Genomic DNA, 10,920 nt, shown 5'->3' with positions numbered 1-10,920 from the left:
CTAGCAAGAAACACGGACCAAGTCAGATGGCCTAAGTCAAGAGAACAAGTGACCTAGGCAAAGTTGTATGACGGTGAGGACCCTGAAAAATCTGGTTAGTGTAGTTTAGACAGGGGAGGTTTTTGGGTCGGCTGAACCTCCTTATTTTGGGTTTTGACCTCCTCAAGAAGCTACACCTAGGCAAACTGCCTAGGGTGAAAGTGCGAAGACCAATCGAATAGTAAGACAAGTTTTGACCGATCGCCCTAGGCAAGCTTGTATGAAGAAAGGGACCCTATGGGTCATATGGAAATACATGAAAAATCGGCTAAGTCCCAAAATTGGGATGTCTGAACTACACTAAAAAGTTACCACATCAAGCAAGGCAAAGTACCTAGGTGAACCCTAGCAAGAAACACGGACCAAGTCAGATGGCCTAAGTCAAGAGAACAAGTGACCTAGGCAAAGTTGTATGACGGTGAGGACCCTGAAAAATCTGGTTAGTGTAGTTTAGACAGGGGAGGTTTTTGGGTCGGCTGAACCTCCTTATTTTGGGTTTTGACCTCCTCAAGAAGACAGACCTAGGCAAACTGCCTAGGGTGAAAGTGCGAAGACCAATCGAATAGTAAGACAAGTTTTGACCGATCGCCCTAGGCAAGCTTGTATGAAGAAAGGGACCCTATGGGTCATATGGAAATACATGAAAAATCGGCTAAGTCCCAAAATTGGGATGTCTGAACTACACTAAAAAGTTACCACAGCAAGCAAGGCAAAGTACCTAGGTGAACCCTAGGAAGAAACACGGACCAAGTCAGATGGCCTAAGTCAAGAGTACAAGTGACCTAGGCAAAGTTGTATGGCGCTGAGGACCCTGAAAAATCGGGTTAGTGTAGTTCAGACAGGGGAGGTTTCTGGGTCGGCTGAACCTCCTTATTTCGGGTTTTGGCCTCCTCAAGAAGACAGACCTAGGCAAACTGCCTAGGGTGAAAGTGCGAAGACCAATCGAATAGTAAGACAAGTTTTGACCGATCGCCCTAGGCAAGCTTGTATGAAGAAAGGGACCCTATGGGTCATATGGAAATACATGAAAAATCGGCTAAGTCCCAAAATTGGGATGTCTGAACTACACTAAAAAGTTACCACATCAAGCAAGGCAAAGTACCTAGGTGAACCCTAGGAAGAAACACGGACCAAGTCAGATGGCCTAAGTCAAGAGTACAAGTGACCTAGGCAAAGTTGTATGGCGCTGAGGACCCTGAAAAATCGGGTTAGTGTAGTTCAGACAGGGGAGGTTTCTGGGTCGGCTGAACCTCCTTATTTCGGGTTTTGGCCTCCTCAAGAAGACAGACCTAGGCGAATTGCCTAGTGTGAAACTGCGAAGACCAATCGAATAGTAAGACAAGTTTTGACCGATCGCCCTAGGCAAGCTTGTATGAAGAAAGGGACCCTTAGGGTCATATGGAAATTCATGAAAAATCGGCTAAGTCCCAAAATTGGGATGTCAGAACTACACTAAAAAGTTACCACATCAAGCAAGGCAAAGTACCTAGGTGAACCCTAGGAAGAAACACGGACCAAGTCAGATGGCCTAAGTCAAGAGTATAAGTGACCTAGGCAAAGTTGTATGGCGCTGAGGACCCTGAAAAATCGGGTTAGTGTAGTTAAGACAGGGGAGGTTTCAGGGTCGGCCAGACCTCCTTATTTCGGGTTTTGGCCTCCTCAAGAAGACAGACCTAGGCGAATTGCCTAGGGTGAAACTGCGAAGACCAATCGAATAGTAAGACAAGTTTTGACCGATCGCCCTAGGCAAGCTTGTATGAAGAAAGGGACCCTATGGGTCATGTGGAAATATACGAAAAATCGGCTAAGTCCCAAAATTGGGATGTCAGAACTACACTATAAAGTTACCACATTAGCAAGGCAGACTTGTATGAAGAACGGGACCCTGGTGAAAGTAGCAAATATCCCAAACCGAACATGAATATTATACACACAAGAGTACGAACATAAAGGAACACGGACCAAGCGTACCGAGAGAATCGGTACTATAGAGCCCTCGTGGTTCTACACAAAGACTTTATGTTCGGGGTTCACACCCCAAATCGAACGTGGAATTTACTTTCTGATGGTCATGCGGTCGTCCAAAGGGGTCTAGTATCCTGGGATGACAAGCATCACGGGCACAGCTCGTATCAAAACAGTCGAAGAGGCCCGCGAAAGCTTGCTTTCCATGGCTATGCGATGCACAAATTGAGTTTACTCACCGTAGTATAAAACGAACGAACCGAACCTATCCGAGTAGGGATAATGGGCGCAGTAACATACTTCTGTGACCCAGCGAGAGTTGAACGAGGTGACATGAACTGTCAGTGGCTTATATCAGATGGGATACATACATGAGATTGCTTTCAAATCTACACTCGAAAACCTAACCAAGTAAAAGCGAACGTGGGAAGGATTCGAAACCGGTCACGAAATCTTAAGCTGGAAAGAGTCATCACTATGGATACATATTATGCGAAACCAATCAAGTGCTCAGTACTGATCCAAAACCTAAGAGCACTAGTGAACACCTTATTCTCACCCTAGTTCACATCCAAGTGATCGACCACGTGTGTGAAGCAAAGACCAATCGAATTCCTCAATGGACCGAACACTATGAACAAATGGCCAAAAACGTTATAACTATCCAAACATACTACTATCTAGCGAAAGTCATCACGATGGAACCATACCATGATCTTTAACCTATAGCGCTCACCATATTCCTACCCAGAGTGCAAGTGAACAGATTGCCCACCCGTACCCAGTTCACAACCACGTGATCGACTAACATACCGAGGTTACCACAAGTCAAAGTTATACGTTTACAAGCGCAAGACCAATCGAAAACCCCGAAAGCAATCTCGACCCAAAATGTATTATCCGTGAGTGTAGTCGAGTCTCGTACTCGTCATCTGTAATCGTCGGATAGAATATCCAGTACACGGTTGTCTTTCCAAATGAAATCTACATACAGAACTCGCTCTTGGCAAATGGGTGGCAATGGCGCAATCAGGAGCGAGTTCCCGTCCGGGTGCCAAGTGATTGGCAAATGTCTGGGGGAAAGCAACCATATATTGATTTGTCTGTTAGTGTACTGGGTGTTTGAGGTATGTAGTATCCACGCTTGGTTGGGTGTGTCAGAGGACCGTGAATGCGTTCGCAACCCCAATTGGGGTACATCGGGAATGATTTTGTGGAACCGATGTGCCCGGCACACACTAAGTTTTGTTGCAAGTTAATAGTGTGCCATGTCCGGGGGGGTTGTGATTAAACTCTGGTGAATTGCGTACTGTGGTGATTGGGGTATGAAAGCCCCGCAGTTGCAATGATCGGACGCGCCTAGCGTGTCCTTTAGTTGATGGTAGGGAAATGAAGGCCCTTGTCAGCTCACCTAAGTATTCATGGAAGTTTGGCATAAGGTCGCTGTGGTAGGGGTATGAAGGCCCCGTCAGCGCATGCACAATCGGGCGCACGAGCGCTTAGCGGAGTCGAATGCCGCTCAAGTGCCTGTCCGGTGCATCGGGTGTGTGTGTGATACGAGGGCAATGAGGTTCGCACGGGGGCTCGCCTCCCGTGTGCTACCGGACTTGACAACATATAGAACGTGGTGTTTGCTCCTCCGGGTGCAATGGGACAATGAACATTCGAACGCAAAGTCGGAATTCTGGTTGATCCTACCAGTAATATACGCTCGTCTCAAAGGTTAAGCCATGCATGTCTAAGTACAAACAGATTTAATGTGAAACCGCATAAGGCTCAGTATAACAGCTATAATTTACGAGATCATCAACCTAGTTACTTGGATAACTGTGGAAAATCTAGAGCTAATACATGCAACATGCCAGGACCCTCGCGGGAACTGGTGCACTTATTAGTCAAACCAATCGCGGGTTCTCCGTGTCATTGAGTTGAAGTCTGGATAATGATGCTGATCGTATGGTCTCGCACCGACGACAGATCTCGCAAATATCTGCCCTATCAACTATGGATGGTAGTATAGAGGACTACCATGGTTGCAACGGGTAACGGGGAATCAGGGTTCGATTCCGGAGAGGGAGCCTGAGAAATGGCTACCACATCCAAGGAAGGCAGCAGGCGCGTAAATTACCCAATCCCGGGACGGGGAGGTAGTGACGAGAAATAACAATATGAAACTCTTTAATGATGTTTCATAATTGGAATGAGTAGAGCATAAATCCTTCTACGAGGATCAAGTGGAGGGCAAGTCTGGTGCCAGCAGCCGCGGTAATTCCAGCTCCACTAGCGTATATTAAAATTGTTGCGGTTAAAACGTTCGAAGTTGATACTTGTCCAACACAGTCCGGCTCCGCCGACCCGGTCAACCCGTGGTCGGTGGGCCAAGTCGGAATCTGGTTGCGACTCAATGGTGTGGTAGGGCACCAAGTCTGTGTCATGGTGTGCCCTTCAACGGGTGCAAGTGTAACATAGAGCTCGACCGCTCACGTTTACCTTGAACAAATTAGAGTGCTTAAAGCAGGGTGCCCAAACGCCCTAGAATAATCTTGCATGGAATAATGGAATACGACCTTGGTCTAATCTTTCATTGGTTTGTACTCAGACCGGAGGTAATGATTAACAGAAGTAGTTGGGGACACTAGTATTACGGCGCGAGAGGTGAAATTCGTAGACCGTCGTAAGACTAACTAAAGCGAAGGCATTTGTCAAGGATGCTTTCTTTAATCAAGAACGAAAGTTAGAGGATCGAAGGCGATTAGATACCGCCCTAGTTCTAACCGTAAACGATGCCAACTAGCAATTGGGAGACGCTACAACCAGGTGCTCTCAGTAGCTTCCGGGAAACCAAAGTCAGGTTCCGGGGGAAGTATGGTTGCAAAGTTGAAACTTAAAGGAATTGACGGAAGGGCACCACAATGAAATGGAGCTTGCGGTTCAATTTGACTCAACACGGGAAAACTTACCAGGTCCGAACTTATGGAGGTGAGACAGATTAATAGCTCTTTCTCAAATTTAAGGGTAGTGGTGCATGGCCGTTCTTAGTTCGTGGATTGATTTGTCTGGTTAATTCCGATAACGAACGTGACTCACATATGCTAACTAGAACGCAGTCAGCGTTAATGCGTCGATGCCGATTGGAACGGGTTAGGACCTTTCGGTGGAGTATGACCTGACACCTTCGCTGTTCGTGTGCGCAAGTGCACTTACGGTACGCTGCTTAGCAGGACAATTTGTGTTTAGCAAAATGAGATCGAGCGATAACAGGTCCGTGATGCCCTTAGATGTTCTGGGCTACACGCGTGCTACAATGTGGGTAGCAGCGTGTCTCCTATTCCGAGAGGAACGGGAAATCACTCAAATACTCACTTAGTAGGGATTATGGATTGCAATGGTCCATATGAACTCGGAACTTCTAGTAAGTGCTGGTCATCAGCCAGCGTTGAATACGTCCCTGCCCTTTGTACACACCGCCCGTCGCTACTACCGATGGATTATTTAGTGAGGTCTTTGGAGATGATCGTTCGCTGGATCCTCGTGAACCGCGTCTGCTTTATCGAAGTTGACCGAACTTGATGATTTAGAGGAAGTAAAAGTCGTAACAAGGTTTCCGTAGGTGAACCTGCGGAAGGATCATTAGTGGCCAAGTGATCCTTCCAGAAGTCCGAACCTGCGGGTTGAGACTTCGGCACAAGTTGCCATATGATAATTGACGAAACACTATAGAAGTCCGAACCTGCGGGTTGAGACTCAGGCACAAGTTGCCATATGAAAGTTGACGAAACACTAACAAGTCCGAACCTGCGGGTTGAGACTTAGGCACACGTTGCCTTATACATGACTTCGAACAAATACACAAGTCCGAACCTGCGGGTTGAGACTTAGGCACAAGTTGCCTTATACATGACTTCGAACAAATACACAAGTCCGAACCTGCGGGTTGAGACTTAGGCACAAGTTGCCATATGAAAGTTGACGAAACACTAACAAGTCCGAACCTGCGGGTTGAGACTTAGGCACACGTTGCCTTATACATGACTTCGAACAAATACACAAGTCCGAACCTGCGGGTTGAGACTTAGGCACAAGTTGCCTTATACATACATTGGCCAAATAAACAGAAGTCCGAACCTGCGGGTTGAGACTTAGGCAAAAGTTGCCATATTATATTCGATCAAACACTAAGTAGTCCGAACCTGCGGGTTGAGACTCAAGACCGTAACAAGATGTTACTATACAAGTCCGAACCTAAGGGTTGAGACTTAATGCGATCTAGATACCAAGTTGACATCCAATACCTGTTGAGCAAAACCAAAGATTCCCTGTTCTCGAATGATTACACTATATAACAGGGAATCATGAAGAAATCAAGCAAGCGTGAAACAAAGTCATCACTTGGGCATGCTCGATAGCCAACCACATGACCTTAACCTAAGAGAGCATGCAAACCACATGATACCTATAAACGATTAACCCGCCCTAGTTCAATCGTTCACCAAGTGATGACTTCAGTATGGCTAAGAGAAAAACTTTTGAATGGGAAAAACTCTAAGTCCGAACCTCCGGGTTGAGACTTCCGCGTCGGAGGTGGGCGCACCTCCTATCCGAAAGATGGTGAATCAGGGGTGTTCGATCAGCAATGGTCGGATGCCCCGTCGTAGTCCAACTATGACAATCCAAGTCAAGACCTCCGGGTTGAGACTTCCGCGTCCGGAGGTACGCGTACCGCCTACCCGAAAGATGGTGAATCAGGGGTGTTCGATCAGCAATGGTCGGATGCCCCGTCGTAGTCCAACTATGACAATCAAAGTCAAGACCTCCGGGTTGAGACTTCCGCGTCCGGAGGTACGCGTACCGCCTACCCGAAAGATGGTGTGCTTCTGGGGTATTCGATGAGTCGGATACCCCGTCGTAGTCCAACTATGACAATCAAAGTCAAGACCTCCGGGTTGAGACTTCCGCGTCCGGAGGTACGCGTACCGCCTACCCGAAAGATGGTGAATCAGGGGTGTTCGATCAGCAATGGTCGGATGCCCCGTCGTAGTCCAACTATGACAATCAAAGTCAAGACCTCCGGGTTGAGACTTCCGCGTCCGGAGGTACGCGTACCGCCTACCCGAAAGATAGTGAATCAGGGGTGTTCGATCAGCAATGGTCGGATGCCCCGTCGTAGTCCAACTATGACAATCAAAGTCAAGACCTCCGGGTTGAGACTTTCTAAGAGTACAAGCATAAAGGAACACGGACCAAGCCGTACCGAGAGAATCGGTACTAGAGCCCTTGTGGTTCTACATTGAGAGAGCCCTCGTGGTTCTCATTAGGGGCTTTATGCAAGACGTACTCAATACTGTGGTGTGAAGTATAAAGTATAGTCCTCCCCTGGTCCACACTGCTTCGGCGGTCCTGGGTAAGATAGTTAGTTCTAGCTTGCCCTATGTGGAAGAGGACTCAATACCCTACCTGTTGAGCTTGAAACAAAGTCATCACTTGGGCATGCTCATATTGCCATACACAATTACATTATATTCGAATGAGCATGCAAGCGACCCTATATAGACCGAACCAAAACGATAGATACCGCCGTAGTTCACCCCCACCAAGTGATGACTTCAGTATGGCTAGTGTGTGAAGTATAAAGTATAGTCCTCCCCTGGTCCACACTGCTTCGGCGGTCCTGGGTAAGATAGTTAGTTCTAGCTTGCCCTATGTGGAAGAGGACACAATACTTAATACTTAGAGTACAAGCATAAAGGAACACGGACCAAGCCGTACCGAGAGAATCGGTACTAGAGCCCTCGTGGTTCTACATTGAGAGAGCCCTCGTGGTTCTCATTAGGGGCTTTATGCAAGACGTACTCAATACTGTGGTGTGAAGTTTAAAGTATAGAGTCCTCCACTGGTCCACACTGCTCCGGCGGTCCTGGGTAAGATAGTTAGTTCTAGCTTGCCCTATGTGGAAGAGGACTCAATACCCTACCTGTTGAGCTTGAAACAAAGTCATCACTTGGGCATGCTCATATTGCCATACAATATTCCATTATCTACTAATGAGCATGCAGCTATATGATTATAACCTGTAAACGATTACCCCGCCGTAGTTCAGCGCTTCAACCAAGTGATGACTTCAGTATGGCTAGTGTGTGAAGTATAAAGTATAGTCCTCCCCAGGTCCACACTGCTTCGGCGGTCCTGGGTAAGATAGTTAGTTCTAGCTTGCCCTATGGTGGAAGAGGACACCATACTTAATACTGTGGTGTAATGAACAAAGTATAGTCCTCCACTGGTCCACGCTGCTTTGCAGTCCTGGGTAAGATAGTTAATTCTAGCTTGCCCTATGTGGAAGAGGGCATACAAGACAAAGTATAGTTCTCCCCTGGTCCACGCTGCTTCGGCAGTCCTGGGTAAGATAGTTAATTCTAGCTTGCCCTATGTGGAAGAGAGCATACATGAACCAAGAACGAAGGTTATGATCGAGGAATGATTCGACAACTAACCGATGGTATGAAATGTGAAGAATTCAAGCAAGCACACAATCAAGTCATCACTTGGGCATGCTCGATAGCCAACCTCATGACATTAACCTAGTAGAGCATGCGAAAACCAATATATATGTAAACGATGCCCCTCCCTAGTTCAGCGCTTCAACCAAGTGATGACTTCAGAATGGCTAAATCAAATCGGTTCAAAACATACCATCGGTACCCTATTGAAACACACAAGTCGATATCAAACCTCTTAATTGTGTAGTCCTCCACTGGTCCACGCCGCTGCGGCGGTCCTGGGTAAGATAGTTCATTCTAGCTTGCCCTATGTGGAAGAGGGCACATTACTCAATACTGTGGTGTTATGAACAAAGTATAGTCCTCCTCTGGTCCACGCTGCTTCGGCGGTCCTGGGTAAGATAGTTAATTCTAGCTTGCCCTATGTGGAAGAGGGCATACAAGACAAAGTATAGTTCTCCCCTGGTCCACGCTGCTTCGGCGGTCCTGGGTAAGATAGTTAATTCTAGCTTGCCCTATGTGGAAGAGAGCATACATGAACCAAGAACGAAGGTTATGATCGAGGAATGATTCGACAACTAACCGATGGTATGAAATGTGAAGAATTCAAGCAAGCACACAATCAAGTCATCACTTGGGCATGCTCGATAGCCAACCTCATGACATTAACCTAGTAGAGCATGCGAAAACCAATATATATGTAAACGATGCCTCCCTAGTTCAGCGCTTCAACCAAGTGATGACTTCAGAATGGCTAAATCAAATCGGTTCAAACCATACCATCGGTATCCTATTGAAACACACAAGTCGATATCAAACCTCATGATTGTGTAGTCCTCCACTGGTCCACGCCGCTTCGGCCGTCCTGGGTAAAATGGAACATTCCAGCTTGCCCTATGTGGAAGAGGGCACATTACTCAATACTGTGGTGTGAAGTATAAAGTTCAGTTCTCCCCTGGTCCACGCTGCTTCGGCGGTCCTGGGTAAGATAGTTCATTCTAGCTTGCCCTATGTGGAAGAGGACACTTCATACTTCGTCTCTAAGCGGCGGCTTGACTCCTCCCTACGGGGAACGGGTTTACGCGCACAGCGGCGGCTTACGCACTATGGCAGTCATGGATGCCTTACGTTTCTATGAAAAGTGTGTTCCTCCCCTGGTCCACGCTGCTTCGGCAGTCCTGGGTAAGATAGTTAGTTCTAGCTTGCCCTATGTGGAAGAGGACACGTAGACTTACTGTGGTGTGAAGTATAAAGTTCAGTTCTCCCCTGGTCCACGCCGCTTCGGCCGTCCTGGGTAAAATGGATTCATCCAGCTTGCCCTATGTGGAATGAGGACACTTTATGCTTCGTCTCTAAGCGGCGGCTTGCTCCTCCCTACGGGGAACGGGTATACGCGCACAGCGGCGGCTTACGTTATGGCAGTCATGGATGCCTTACGTTTCCATGAAAAGTGTGTTCCTCCCCTGGTCCACGCTGCTTCGGCAGTCCTGGGTAAGATAGTTAGTTCTAGCTTGCCCTATGTGGAAGAGGACACGTAGACTTACTGTGGTGTGAAGTATAAGGTTCAGTTCTCCCCTGGTCCACGCCGCTTCGGCCGTCCTGGGTAAAATGGATTCATCCAGCTTGCCCTATGTGGAATGAGGACACTTTATGCTTCGTCTCTAAGCGGCGGCTTGCTCCTCCCTACGGGGAACGGCTATACGCGCACAGCGGCGGCTTACGCAAGTTAGTCACCCTCGGCAGTGGATCACTCGGCTCATGGATCGATGAAGACCGCAGCTAACTGCGCGTCATAATGTGAACTGCAGGACACATGAACATTGATAAGTTGAACGCATATTGCACGTCGTGGGAACCTACCATGATGTACAGATGACTGAGCGCTTATATTTGAGAAATGTATCGCATACATTTAACTACGCCGTGACACCCGTCACGAGACGTGCACCATGATGTTAACTAGGGTCGCGACGACCCGCTAGCATTAAAGAACCCGTGGTTTACAATATACTGGCATTGGAATTCGAAGTATTTAGAGCGTCCGTGTTCCCGCGTGAGGCGGAAGTACGAGGAGAAGGCGTGCTTGTGGTGTCTGTGGTGGTGTTTACTGATGTCTAGCTTCAGCTTATTTATTTATTTAAATAGAAGCGAAGATGTCAAAGTAGCGTCGAAGCAGCAGCGAATAGCACAAATGATTCAAGTATGGAAGTTGACCAAAGGAACACAAACAAACTAGCGTATGGGCAAAGGAAGGTATCAGTGAGTTAAACCACACGCGGGCTAACAGCCCGTTAACCGAGTCCAACGGTACATATTGGACATTGAAACAAAGTAGTCGCAAGCCAGATGTGACGATAACAACCGCAAGGTACATAAGCCTCAGTTCATGTGTGACAACCCCCTGAATTTAAGCATATTAATA

The 10,920-nt window shown here is 47.4% G+C and overlaps 2 non-coding genes across 2 annotated transcripts in view; both read left to right on the top strand.

The window, feature by feature from the left end:
* The first annotated feature begins 10,229 nt into the window (after positions 1-10,229).
* Positions 10,230-10,384, top strand: LOC131270743 (5.8S ribosomal RNA). Its single transcript, XR_009179760.1, has one exon. It is a non-coding gene; the product is annotated as a 5.8S ribosomal RNA (ribosomal RNA).
* A 488-nt stretch (positions 10,385-10,872) lies between these two features.
* The window catches only part of LOC131270735 (large subunit ribosomal RNA), a 4,089-nt gene continuing 4,041 nt past the window's right edge, over positions 10,873-10,920 (top strand). The window contains exon 1 of the ribosomal RNA XR_009179753.1: positions 10,873-10,920. This exon is cut by the window's right edge and continues 4,041 nt beyond it. This is a non-coding gene — a ribosomal RNA (large subunit ribosomal RNA).

This window comes from Anopheles coustani (assembly GCF_943734705.1).
Source record: "Anopheles coustani chromosome X unlocalized genomic scaffold, idAnoCousDA_361_x.2 X_unloc_53, whole genome shotgun sequence".
Lineage (NCBI taxonomy): Eukaryota > Metazoa > Arthropoda > Insecta > Diptera > Culicidae > Anopheles > Anopheles coustani.
The sequence above is the reverse complement of the archived record's forward strand: the minus strand, read 5'-3'. Positions and strand labels throughout refer to the sequence as shown.